Raw genomic sequence first — 13,909 nt, 5'->3', positions numbered from 1 at the left:
GAATGACCTTAAGATAGTCTTGGGAGGCGACTTAAATTGTCACTTTGAGCCTTTAGAAGGCCTCAAGGAAGGAGCACTTGCAGTGGAAGATGACCTCTGGGGTGTTCCGCGTTGCCAATCCCCATATGTTAAAATCTGGTCTCCCCTAGTAGTACAAATACTCTCCTTAACGCTAAATTTTTCCTTAAGGGCATGCAATGGCCGCAGTATTTCAGATACCCCCTCCGTATGCACTTTTAACAGGAGGAATAATGAATCCAGGTTAGACTACATTTTGGTAGACATTAGTCTCTGGCCCAAGATTCAGGACTTTAGAATAATTGTAAGATCGGATAGTGATCATAATGCACTTGTAATGTATATGGTGCACCCTAAAGGTACAGCTCGATCACTCGCCGATGAGCCCAGACACGATCCTGGGAACCTGTTAATTAGTTCCAATAGACGTAGGATCAAATGGGGGAAACTGGCGAGCTCAGACGAGTCCATAAGCAAAATTTTTCGGCTAGCACTCCCGAAGCTTATGGAAACGGATAATCTAATCTCGCAGCCAAGAATCCCAGAATTCAATAAGAAATTAGCTCATATCCATGAAGAACTGGTGGCCCTTTTAGGCGAGGTCTTTTACCCAGTGTTACCACAAAGGAAAAAAATAACCCGTACCCCAAACTGGTACAATGCATCCTGTAAAAAGGCCAAGTCCGAACTCCTGAAGTGTGTTAAAATGGGATCGGACAAGTGCAAACTTGCTGAGCTTAGACGGATTTACAAGAAAACTATGGCAGTGGCGCGAGCTGACTGGGACTGGAATAAATGGCAGGATTTAACATCAGCACTGGAAGCGAAAGATCTGAGGAAATTCTGGTCCCTGGTGAATACTGGCATGCCAGAACACAAAGCTGCAATAGAGCCAAACATTGCAGCTTCCGCTTGGGAGGCCCATTTTGGCCAACTATACCAGGAACCACCTCAGATCGATGGCGTAAGGGACAGGGCCTTTACTGTCGCTCCTGCCACTGTACCGGCCTTGGAATTTACTCTCTCCGAGGTGGTCAGTGTTATTCTAGCCCTGTCGAGGGAGAAGGCCCCAGGACTTGACAGGTTGCCCGGCGATCTTTTTCGCTCCTATCCAGATATATGGGGTCCTTATCTTCTCACACTCTTTAACGCCATTCTGGGTGGGATGGAGATTCCTTGTACTTGGCTGGGGGCTGAGATAGTGCCCATTTTTAAAAAGGGCTCTCCTCTAGTCCCAGCCAACTACAGGCCAATAAGTCTTATAGATGTCCCCCAGAAAATTTACTCCCGTCTACTCCTAAACCATCTCATGGAGTGGATGGAGGAAAATAAAATTCTCAGCCCCTTACAAGCTGGCTTCAGAAAAAACACGTCCACCATGGATCAGATCATCCGCCCCGTACTCCTATATTGGAAAACTGTAATTATTGAGAGGGGAAGGCTGTACATGGTGTTCGTGGACCTGAGGTCAGCTTTTGACTTGGTCCCCAGGAAGAAACTTTGGGAGACACTAACGGGGCTGGGAGTCCCACGCCACCTATTAAATGCCATCATTAGGCTCCACCAAAACAACTTTGCACAGGTCAGGTATGGAAGGACAGGTGAGCTGACATCTAGATTCCCAGTTCATAGAGGGGTGAGACAGGGTTGTGTCCTTGCCCCGACCCTCTTCTGCCTCTATGTTAACAACGTAATCGCACATCTTGACAACGTTCATGACAATGATGCCCCGTCCCTGGCCGGCAGGAGGGTACCGGCCATTATGTTTGCGGACGATACCCTGCTGCTGTCCAAATCTCCGATGGGGATCCAACGGATTTTAGATGGCTTTGGTCTTTTCTGTAGCCAATATGGCTTGGAAATAAATACAGGGAAGACCAAGTTTATGATATTTAATCCCACAGCCAAAACTAGACCAAACCCTTCCCTGAGTTCAGTAACACTGGAGAGAGTAAAAACGTTTCAGTATTTAGGGGTAACGCTGCATGAGAACCTATCATGGGAACCTCACGTAGCAATAAGCCGCCTGAAACTTGCACAAATGTCGGGGGGAATTCTGAAGGTGGCAAATTCTTCCACCTATAAACCAATTAGCCCGGCAGTGGTAATGTACAAGTCCCAAGTTAAAGCTGCTGCAACCTATGGTGGAGAACTTTGGGGACACAAGGCGGGCACAGGAATTATTAATGTAGAAAATAATTTCCTAAGGCGTCTCCTGGCCCTCCCCCGCGGTACACCTCTTCTTCCCCTAAGACTTGATATGGGCCTACCCTCTATAAAAGAGGACCTGGAACTTATGCCATTAAGGTTCTGGCATAGGCTCTGGTCTACTGCTGAGCTTTCACATTATAGGCAAGAGCTTGTACATGTCATGAATCTGAATTTTTGCGATAAAATCCCTTGGTTAGCATTCATAAAGAAAGAACTCCATCGGATGGGACTCCCTGAACTATGGGAGTCGCCTGAGCAAGGCTGTCTGGGGGTTTCCCGCAAACGTTTTGTGGGTATATATAGGGAGCAACGCTATGCCTCCCTGGTCTCTGCATCCAATAAAGGGTCCTTGACCGATCGATTTCTGACTTTTAAGGACTCTTATCAGTTTGAGGGATTTATGGATATTATTTTCCCCATATTATCCATAAAATTATTTATACAATGGAGGCTAGGGACTCTCCCTATTAAAATTTTCACCCACAATTGGTCAAAAAATAACGACAAAACTTGTCCAGGCTGTTGTATTCATGATGAGGAAGAAACCCACATTGTTTTCTTTTGCCCAGCTTACAATAGACCAAGAAGATACTGGTTAATTCCGCTATGCAGAAACCTGGGCATTAGGAGTCATCTCCAGGTGTATAGAATATTGAAAACAAATACTAGTCCGCACATAGTCTTTGCAGTTGCAAAATTTTTAATGGCTATGTGGCAGATAAGGTCCAAACTAATTAACAACCGGTCTGTCTAATGAATTTCTTGGTTTGAGATGCCCGCAATCCTTTGTGTATTGATTTTACTGATTTTATTAACTACTTTTATTCTCTGTGATTCTTTTTAATGTATTGTGTGATTGTATCTTTTATGGCCTAATTGGCCGAAATAAAGAAATTTGGATTGGATTGGATTGGAAATTAAACTAGAGAAGTGGACTTTTTGCTGATTTAAAAAAAACTGAAATTAAACTAGAGAAGTGGACTTTTATCTGTCACTGTATTTAACAACTGTTTTTCCATTTTAGATTCAACAGATATGAATACATGAGATTGTAGGAAATATATTAACAGGATGATGCATACTTTAGGGACTATTACAGCATGGTCTTGTGACTAGTAAATGCTAAGAATAGATCAATTTTAAAATATAGTTGCACTAGAGCACTAGCTCTTTGTGCACATATGTACAGGGGATTGATAGTTACAACAAATAATCCAGAAACTCTTATGGAAACTGAACAAAAATCCAGATGAACCTTTTTTTTAATTATAGCAGTGGAATCGTGAAGAAATCAAATATTGTACTTTACAAAAAACTAAAATCGTAAAATTTAGATCATTCTGTGATTCACTGTGATTGTTTGAACAATTAATACCCGATCTAATCGTTGGCTGACTAAGTAGTCTGTTTTCTATGCCTGAAAACCCAGCCGGAAGTGCATGGTCTGTCTTCCATGTCACCTCATGTAAACACTATGTAATGATGGTTTCAGTTTGTGCAATATGGCTTTAGAAAAAGACCTTGTGGTTGAAACGTGTTGCAGTTAAATCAAATATAACCAATTTCGTGACCATGCTCCTGGAGTGCGAGTATTTCTTGGTATTACACTCATCAATACTAAGTTTTCCTCAAAGATATATATATATATATATATTACCTACTGGCGGTCGCCAGTAGGTAGTTATAGTTAGGACCACGTTTCCATAGGAAATCCGCAACATTCTATTTTGAATAACTTTGGCGCCGGTTGACGAATCCGCTCCTACCCTGAAAGTCTCGGGGGGATTCGTCAAGCGGGGGCTGAGATAAAAGGGGGGTCCCAAAACACGTTTTTCCCATGCATTTTTCCATAGGACCTTTAGACACAGCTACAGCCCGAACGGCTGAACAGAATTTAATGAAATTTGGCAGAGAGGTAGTCCTCAGGTCAAGGAAGTGCCTTTTGTAGGTTTGGTGTAAATCTGTTCAGTAGATTCAGAGAAAATAGCCTTTAAATCAATATATATATCTGAGCCAGCTTACGGTGCGCTTACGGTGCGCTTACCGTACGCGTACGGTGGCGTGCGCGAGCGCGATTCTGATTGGCTGTTAGATCTTAGTAAACATTCGAATCGGTCGAAACCAGGAAGCGGTGGCCGCCATTTCGTGTGTTTCACTCAGAAAAAAAAGGGTGATATCTTGAAAAGGGGGCAAAGGAGAGAGTTACAGACCCCCTAACATTTGTAAAGGGGTCAAAGAAGGACAGAAAAGTACAAAGAAAACATTTATTGATTTTAAAAAAAATCGCGGGGTACGCGTACGGTAAGCTCAACGTACGCGTACGGTAGAAAAAAAAAGAAAAAAAAGAAATGAAATTCAGATTTAAGAGTTTAGATATTAGGGGGCTCTAAAAAGAGCCGTTGTGTTTATGAAGTGATTTGATTTTTTAGTGGTACCTACAGGTAAGTACCGATGCAGAGTCTAAGGTTCAAGAGGAAGACTCTGTTCCCTTCATCATTGAAGTGCACACCATCTCCTCTATAAATGTCTTGCATGTCGTAACGCAAGTTGTTGTGGTAAATGGAACCCATACCATAGTCTCTGAGGAAAGCAGAAACAGATTTGTTGACGTGCTTTCTTGCTTTGTCAATCTGCGGACAAAAATGATTGGACCAGTTCCATTTTTGCCTTTGGCATATGTTAGAAAAGACAAAGGCAGTTTTAGGGAAAAGTGAAAACAGTTGTGCAAAGGTGTCCTTCATAAGCATTTCCAGACCTACCCCAGTCAAAGTGCCTAGGTCATTGCCACCACAGTGCACTATTATGAGGTCAGGGTGTTGGATTTGCATGAAGGATTTCACCAATGGCATCAATTGGTGCCACTTTAACCCTCTCTGACCAATCCATTTAATGTCTACATTTGGCAAAGCAAGGTCTCTCACTATATCTGTTTTCTCTGCATACTTTTCACTCCAGAAGACATAGCTGTGCCCTACAATCCACACTGTGAACATCTTCAAAGGAGAAATGGATGCACTCAGGAGGTGAAATTCAGTAGAATGGTAAAAAGAAATGAAAGACAGTTTGGAAATGGAGGCATACATATTTTTTTTATAAAAAAAAGAACTGATTGGCTGTTTCATACCATTCTAGAATAAAAACTAGGCTGTATGTGTAAATTAATAGAAGCATGTTTTGTATTGGTACAGAAAAATGTGTTACCAAAGAACAGTACTATGGATTTGCTGTTAGGTTTGAAAAGTCAAGCACTCTTGCTCTGTGGAATTGAAACATTGTTTGGTGAACTTCTGACCTAACTCCACACAGCAGTGTTCCATGAGCTGTTGCTATGGTAGCAGGCAGAAGTCAAGTTGGGGGAAGGGTACTAGGCAGAAGTCAAGTTGGGGGAAGGGTACTTTTGGAAAAGGGTTGGGTTTTCAACCAATAGAAATGTGTGATTACATTTGAAAAAAAGGGGGAAGCACTGAGATTTGAAATTAACATGTATATGTGTGGAAAAAGAGAGGGAAAGTTTGCCATTATCTGGTTCTGCTGAGAGGAGAGAGGTGTAAAGAACAGAGATCCTGGCTCTGATAATCTGCTGTTTGAGTGCCACATTTCTTTCACAACTAACTAATTTTAAAGGTGAGTTTAGAGTTTGAGAGGGGATGTATATGGTAAATTAAGAAATGAATAATAGAAATGGAATTCCTTTTGTTGAAGTTATGTTTATCATTTTCTGTTTTGGGAGAAATTTAAATGTGAGGAACATGTAAAATAATATGGACTATGTTTTCACGATAAATTAAGGTGTACTGGTAAAAATAAGGAATACTTTAAGGGTTTCAGGTTGCACTCAGTAATGCAAATACATAAAGCATCAGTAAGGCTGGTTGCCCTTGCTGGAGTGTAGGCAGTCACCCAGGTTACAAATGGTGCTGGTTTGAAAAAGCAGTTTGGACATGTGCTGTTTTCAGAATCTGAAAAGTGGATTCAAGATGTGTCAGTCTGTAAAAGTGTTTATCACTTGCCAAAAAAAAGAAAAGTAAGTGTGCTTTCAAATTGGCAAAGAAATTTCGTTTTGTGACTAATGTGAAAACATGACTCTGTGTGCAAAGAGGAATTACAGGCAGAGATTTATTGCGTATTGCTCTGGTGATTTCACAGTTGCATTAGATGGAAAGGGGGAGCCATTTTTTTGTGTAGAAGCAGACTCTTAGCACACACCCAGCTGCTTATCCTCTGGAATCATGCACAGTATTCACAACCGAGTGGGGTTTGAGGTTTCAGTCAGTAATGCAAATACATACAGCATCAGTAAGGCTGGTTGCCCTTGCTGGAGTGTAGTCAGTCACCCAGGTTACACATGGTGCTGGTCTGAAAAAGCAGTTTGGACATGTGCTTTTTTATGAATCTGAAAAGTGGATTCAAAATGTGTCAGTCTGTAAAAGTGTTTATCACTTGCCAAAAAAAAGAGTAGTAAGTGTGCTTTCAAATTGGCAAAGAAATTATAGTTAGGACCACGTTTCCATAGGAAATCCGCAACATTCTATTTTGAATAACTTTGGCGCCGGTTGACGAATCCTCGCGAATTTTTCAAAATAGGTGGGGCGCTACGCTCCGCTCCTACCCTGAAAGTCTCGGGGGGATTCGTCAAGCGGGGGCTGAGATAAAAGGGGAGTCCCAAAACGCGTTTTTCCCATGCATTTTTCCATAGGACCTTTAGACACAGCTACAGCCCGAACGGCTGAACAGAATTTAATGAAATTTGGCAGAGAGGTAGTCCTCAGGTCAAGGAAGTGCCTTTTGTAGGTTTGGTGTAAATCTGTTCAGTAGATTCAGAGAAAATAGCCTTTAAATCAATATATATATCTGAGCCAGCTTACGGTGCGCTTACGGTGCGCTTACCGTACGCGTACGGTGGCGTGCGCGAGCGCGATTCTGATTGGCTGTTAGATCTTAGTAAACATTCGAATCGGTCGAAACCAGGAAGCGGCGGCCGCCATTTCGTGCGTTTCACTCAGAAAAAAAAGGGTGATATCTTGAAAAGGGGGCAAGGGAGAGAGTTACAGACCCCCTAACATTTGTAAAGGGGTCAAAGAAGGACAGAAAAGTACAAAGAAAACATTTTTGATTTTAAAAAAAATCGCGGGGTACGCGTACGGTAAGCTCAACGTACGCGTACGGTAGAAAAAAAAGAAATGAAATTCAGATTTAAGAGTTTAGATATTAGGGGGCTCTAAAAAGAGCCGTTGTGTTTATGAAGTGATTTTATTTTTTAGTGGTACCTACAAGTAAGTACCGATGCAGAGTCTAAGGTTCAAGAGGAAGACTCTGTTCCCTTCATCATTGAAGTGCACACCATTTCCTCTATAAATGTCTTGCATGTCGTAACGCAAGTTGTTGTGGTAAATGGAACCCATACCATAGTCTCTGAGGAAAGCAGAAACAGATTTGTTGACGTGCTTTCTTGCTTTGTCAATCTGCGGACAAAAATGATTGGACCAGTTCCATTTTTGCCTTTGGCATATGTTAGAAAAGACAAAGGCAGTTTTAGGGAAAAGTGAAAACAGTTGTGCAAAGGTGTCCTTCATAAGCATTTCCAGACCTACCCCAGTCAAAGTGCCTAGGTCATTGCCACCACAGTGCACTATTATGAGGTCAGGGTGTTGGATTTGCATGAAGGATTTCACCAATGGCATCAATTGGTGCCACTTTAACCCTCTCTGACAAATCCATTTAATGTCTACATTTGGCAAAGCAAGGTCTCTCACCATATCTGTTTTCTCTGCATACTTTTCACTCCAGAAGACATAGCTGTGCCCTACAATCCACACTGTGAACATCTTCAAAGGAGAAATGGATGCACTCAGGAGGTGACATTCAGTAGAATGGTAAAAAGAAATGAATGACAGTTTGGAAATGGAGGCATACATATTTTTTTTATAAAAAAAAGAACTGATTGGCTGTTTCATACCATTCTAGAATAAAAACTAGGCTGTATGTGTAAATTAATAGAAGCATGTTTTGTATTGGTACAGAAAAATGTGTTACCAAAGAACAATACTATGGATTTGCTGTTAGGTTTGAAAAGTCAAGCACTCTTGCTCTGTGTAATTGAAACATTGTTTGGTGAACTTCTGACCTAACTCCACACAGCAGTGTTCCATGAGCTGTTGCTATGGTAGCAGGCAGAAGTCAAGTTGGGGGAAGGGTACTAGGCAGAAGTCAAGTTGGGGGAAGGGTACTTTTGGAAAAGGGTTGGGTTTTCAACCAATAGAAATGTGTGATTACATTTGAAAAAAAGGGGGAAGCACTGAGATTTGAAATTAACATGTATATGTGTGGAAAAAGAGAGGGAAAGTTTGCCATTATCTGGTTCTGCTGAGAGGAGAGAGGTGTAAAGAACAGAGATCCTGGCTCTGATAATCTGCTGTTTAAGTGCCACATTTCTTTCACAACTAACTAATTTTAAAGGTGAGTTTAGAGTTTGAGAGGGGATGTATATGGTAAATTAAGAAATGAATAATAGAAATGGAATTCCTTTTGTTGAAGTTGTGTTTATCATTTTCTGTTTTGGGAGAAATTTAAATGTGAGGAACATGTAAAATAATATGGACTATGTTTTCACGATAAATTAAGGTGTACTGGTAAAAATAAGGAATACTTTAAGGGTTTCAGGTTGCACTCAGTAATGCAAATACATACAGCATCAGTAAGGCTGGTTGCCCTTGCTGGAGTGTAGGCAGTCACCCAGGTTACAAATGGTGCTGGTTTGAAAAAGCAGTTTGGACATGTGCTGTTTTCAGAATCTGAAAAGTGGATTCAAGATGTGTCAGTCTGTAAAAGTGTTTATCACTTGCCAAAAAAAAGAAAAGTAAGTGTGCTTTCAAATTGGCAAAGAAATTTCGTTTTGTGACTAATGTGAAAACATGACTCTGTGTGCAAAGAGGAATACAGGCAGAGATTTATTGCTTATTGCTCTGGTGATTTCACAGTTGCATTAGATGGAAAGGGGGAGCCATTTTTTTGTGTAGAAGCAGACTCTTAGCACACACCCAGCTGCTTATCCTCTGGAATCATGCACAGTATTCACAACCGAGTGGGGTTTGAGGTTTCAGTCAGTAATGCAAATACATACAGCATCAGTAAGGCTGGTTGCCCTTGCTGGGGTGTAGTCAGTCACCCAGGTTACACATGGTGCTGGTCTGAAAAAGTAGTTTGGACATGTGCTTTTTTAAGAATCTAAAAAGTGGATTCAAAATGTGTCAGTCTGTAAAAGTGTTTATCACTTGCCCAAAAAAAGAGTAGTAAGTGTGCTTTCAAATTGGCAAAGAAATTTCGTTTTGTGACTAATATGAAAACATGACTCTGTGTGCAAAGAGGAATTACAGGCAGAGATTTATTGCGTATTGCTCTGGTGATTTCACAGTTGCATTAGATGGAAAGGGGGAGCCATTTTTTTGTGCAGAAGCAGACTCTTAGCACACACCCAGCTGCTTATCCTGTGGAATCATGCACAGTATTCACAACCGAGTGGGGTTTGAGGTTTCAGTCAGTAATGCAAATACATTCAGCATCACTAAGGCTGGTTGCCCTTGCTGGAGTGTAGTGAGTCACCCAGGTTACATATGGTGCTGGTCTGAAAAAGCAGTTTGGACATGTGCTTTTTTAAGAATCTGAAAAGTGGATTCAAAATGTGTCAGTCTGTAAAAGTACTTATCACTTGCAAAAAAAAGAAAAGTAAGTGTGCTTTCAAATTGGCAAAGAAATTTCGTTTTGTGACTAATGTGAAAACATGACTCTGTGTGCAAATAGGAATTACAGGCAGAGATTTATTGCGTATTGCTCTGGTGATTTTACATTTGCATTAGATGTAAAGGGGGAGCCATTTTTTTGTATGCAGAAGCAGACTCTTAGCACACAGCCAGCTGGTTATCCTGTGGAATCATGCACAGTATTCACAACCGAGTGGGGTTTGAGGTTTCAGTCAGTAATGCAAATACATTCAGCATCACTAAGGCTGGTTGCCCTTGCTGGAGTGTAGGCAGTCACCCAGGTTACACATGGTGCTGGTCTGAAAAAGCAGTTTGGACATGTGCCTTTTTAAGAATCTGAAAAGTGGATTCAAAATGTGTCAGTCTGTAAAAGTGTTTATCACTTGCCAAAAAAAAGAAAAGTAAGTGTGCTTTCAAATTGGCAAAGAAATTTCGTTTTGTGACTAATGTGAAAACATGACTCTGTGTGCAAATAGGAATTACAGGCAGAGATTTATTGCGTATTGCTCTGGAGATTTCACATTTGCATTAGATGGAAAGGCTGAGCTATTTTTTTGTGTAGAAGCAGACTCTTAGCACACACCCAGCTGCTTATCCTCTGGAATCATGCATAGTATTCACAACCGAGTGGGGTTTGAGGTTTCAGTCAGTAATGCAAATACATTCAGCATCACTAAGGCTGGTTGCCCTTGCTGGAGTGTAGTCAGTCACCCAGGTTACACATGGTGCTGGTCTGAAAAAGCAGTTTGGACATGTGCTTTTTTAAGAATCTAAAAAGTGGATTCAAAATGTGTCAGTCTGTAAAAGTGTTTATCACTTGCCAAAAAAAAGAGTAGTAAGTGTGCTTTCAAATTGGCAAAGAAATTTCGTTTTGTGACTAATGTGAAAACATGACTCTGTGTGCAAAGAGGAATTACAGGCAGAGACTTATTGCGTATTGCTCTGGTGATTTCACAGTTGCATTAGATGGAAAGGGGGAGCCATTTTTTTTGTGTAGAAGCAGACTCTTAGCACACACCCAGCTGCTTATCCTCTGGAATCATGCACAGTATTCACAACCGAGTGGGGTTTGAGGTTTCAGTCAGTAATGCAAATACATACAGCATCAGTAAGGCTGGTTGCCCTTGCTGGAGTGTAGGCAGTCACCCAGGTTACACATGGTGCTGGTCTGAAAAAGCAGTTTGGACATGTGCTTTTTTTAGAATCTGAAAAGTGGATTCAAGATGTGTCAGTCAGTAAAAGTGTTTATCACTTGCCAAAAAAAAGAAAAGTAAGTGTGCTTTCAAATTGGCAAAGAAATTTCGTTTTGTGACTAATATGAAAACATGACTCTGTGTGCAAAGAGGAATTACAGGCAGAGATTTATTGCGTATTGCTCTGGAAATTTCACATTTGCATTAGATGGAAAGGGTGAGCCATTTTTTTTGTGTAGAAGCAGACTCTTAGCACACACCCAGCTGCTTATCCTCTGGAATCATGCATAGTATTCACAACCGAGTGGGGTTGAGGTTTCAGTCAGTAATGCAAATACATTCAGCATCACTAAGGCTGGTTGCCCTTGCTGGAGTGTAGTCAGTCACCCAGGTTACACATGGTGCTGGTCTGAAAAAGCAGTTTGGACATGTGCTTTTTTAAGAATCTGAAAAGTGGATTCAAAATGTGTCAGTCTGTAAAAGTACTTATCACTTGCCAAAAAAAAGAGTAGAAAGTATGCTTTGCAATTGGCAAAGAAATTTCGTTTTCTGTCTAATTTCAAAGCATGACTTTGTGTGCACACAGGAATTATTTTTAGATATTTAATTTGTGAAGGTGTTATTGTGATTTTCATTTATAGGAAAGGGGTTTATAGTATTTTAAGATTTCTAAAGAACATAAAAAATGTAGTAATATATTTAAATAAAATAAAGGAATTTTTTTTTAGTTTTTTTCAGGTATTGCTGAAGAGCAGTGAACAAAATTTAAGATGCCTACAAAATCCAGACTAAAGAAAGACCACAACAAAAACCTATATTTGAAGACAACTGGAGGACCTAAGTTAGTTGGAGATGCTCATGTTGGGAAAAAGAAAAAATCTTCTGGTAAGCAGACAAAAGATTTTTTAAAGAACATATTCAAAAAAAGGAAAAATGTACAAAATGTCTGTACTGGAAAGAATGTTTTCAATAGAAAAGGACAGGAAAAAATTGAGAATTTAGTTAATGCAAATATACCTTCTGTAAATATAAAGATTAACTTAAACAGAAAAACAGCGTTTAAAGAGATACGTAGAAAAATGTTTCAGAGAAGAGTTATGTCCAATTTGATAAAGGATGTGAAGAAATATAAGCAAAAGGCAAAATTTTACAAGAGAAAAAAAGAAATTGAAGCCATTGCAGCAAAGGCATTAGAATTAAAAAGGAAACTATTCATTTTAATTTTGAATAGGATGCGTACATTAGATAAAATGGTTAATGTACTGAAATCACAAAGCAAAAGGAAAAGAGTAGTGAACAGAACAAACTTTTGTAAAGTGTTTTTAGGAAAATGGATGCATAGTTCAAGTAGTGAACCTTTTTTTAATGAAGAGAGCTATTTTCAAAGTAATAGTTTGCTGCATGCAGTTGACACCAGAGGTCGTGCTTACGAAGTGAAAAATGGTTGCATAATGGAGAAGGAGATAATGGTTCCAAGAGATGAGGTTCAAGTGATGGCGGATGAGGCTATGGGGAGACGTCCTAAAGCCCCAGTGTACACTTGGAATTGTAGTAGTATTTGCACTGTGCGTCAGGAATCTATTGATAAATTTCGTGAGTTTCTAAGAGAATATAGTAAAAAAAGTGTAAAACAGAAGATTAAGGTGCTTCAAAGTCTAGATCCATGCAGAGTGAGAGAGAATACTGGTTTGCAGGGTCATTCTCTGGCTTGTCTATCTAGAAAAGTGTGTAATAGTGTTTTCCATCATTTTAGGATGCTGGCTGTTCATCATACTGAAATGAGAAAGTTTGTGAGACGGTTGTATTTTGCTAAAAGTCCAGCACTAAAGTTAGATGAATTGAATAGGGCTCTGTTCCGTGGGTCAGTATCAGATGTAGAGAAGGTTGTTGATGAAATTCAGTTTTGTTACTTTGGTCCTGAACAAAACAGTGCAGAAAAGGACACAGTAAATGAGGAAGAAGTGGAAGAGAATGTAGAACCATTTGTAAGTAAGACATTTAATGATCACATAACAAAATTTGAAAAAATCTCTAATGAAAGACCAAATATTACTTGTATTTGTTGCCGCAGAACTCATTATAGAAAACAAACCAGGTATGTTGATCTCTATAGAAAAAGTGAAAATGAAGATAATTATAAGTGGAAGGATTTTGCCACATATATATTTCTTGAAAATTGTTTTGAATTGGGTGAAGTTCAGCGTATTTGTAAATACTGTTACAACAAATTAGAAGAAAATAGAATGCCGACCAGAGCTGTACATAATAATTTAGAATTGGATGTTATTCCTGCCGAACTTTCTGAATTAAATACTTATGAGTCTATATTTATTCAATGTGTTCATCCGTTCCAGACCATAGTACGTATGGAGCCCAAAACTGGTAAATTACCTCCTTCAGATTTACTGAGAGGTTTAAAAGGTAGAGTGGTGTATTTGCCCTTGGATTTGAAAAAAAATATGGAAACTATTGATGCAGATACTTTGGAAACTGAACCATTAGTTATTCTGGTTAATGGTGTACCTACAAAGAATAAGAAGATTTGGCAGGAGCTGGTAGATGTACGGAAAGTACAAAGAGCAAATTTGTATTTGAAAAGGAATAACAAATGGTATGAATCAATTTATATAGAAGAAGAAGAAGAAGAAGATTTACAAGAAGACACAGAAACACCAACTGGACAAATTGAAAAAGTGGACAAGTCAAAGGAAGAAGAAATTTATGAACATT

General features: G+C 39.8%; 1 protein-coding gene across 1 annotated transcript in view; it reads right to left on the bottom strand.

The window, feature by feature from the left end:
• The window catches only part of HCRTR2 (hypocretin receptor 2), a 1,486,247-nt gene that overhangs the window by 1,305,508 nt on the left and 166,830 nt on the right, over positions 1-13,909 (bottom strand). The gene's annotated exons all lie outside the window — the stretch shown is intronic.

This window comes from Triturus cristatus, chromosome 6, assembly GCF_964204655.1.
Source record: "Triturus cristatus chromosome 6, aTriCri1.1, whole genome shotgun sequence".
Taxonomy (NCBI): domain Eukaryota; kingdom Metazoa; phylum Chordata; class Amphibia; order Caudata; family Salamandridae; genus Triturus; species Triturus cristatus.
Note: the sequence above shows the minus strand (reverse complement) of the source record. Positions and strands in the feature narration are given on the sequence as shown.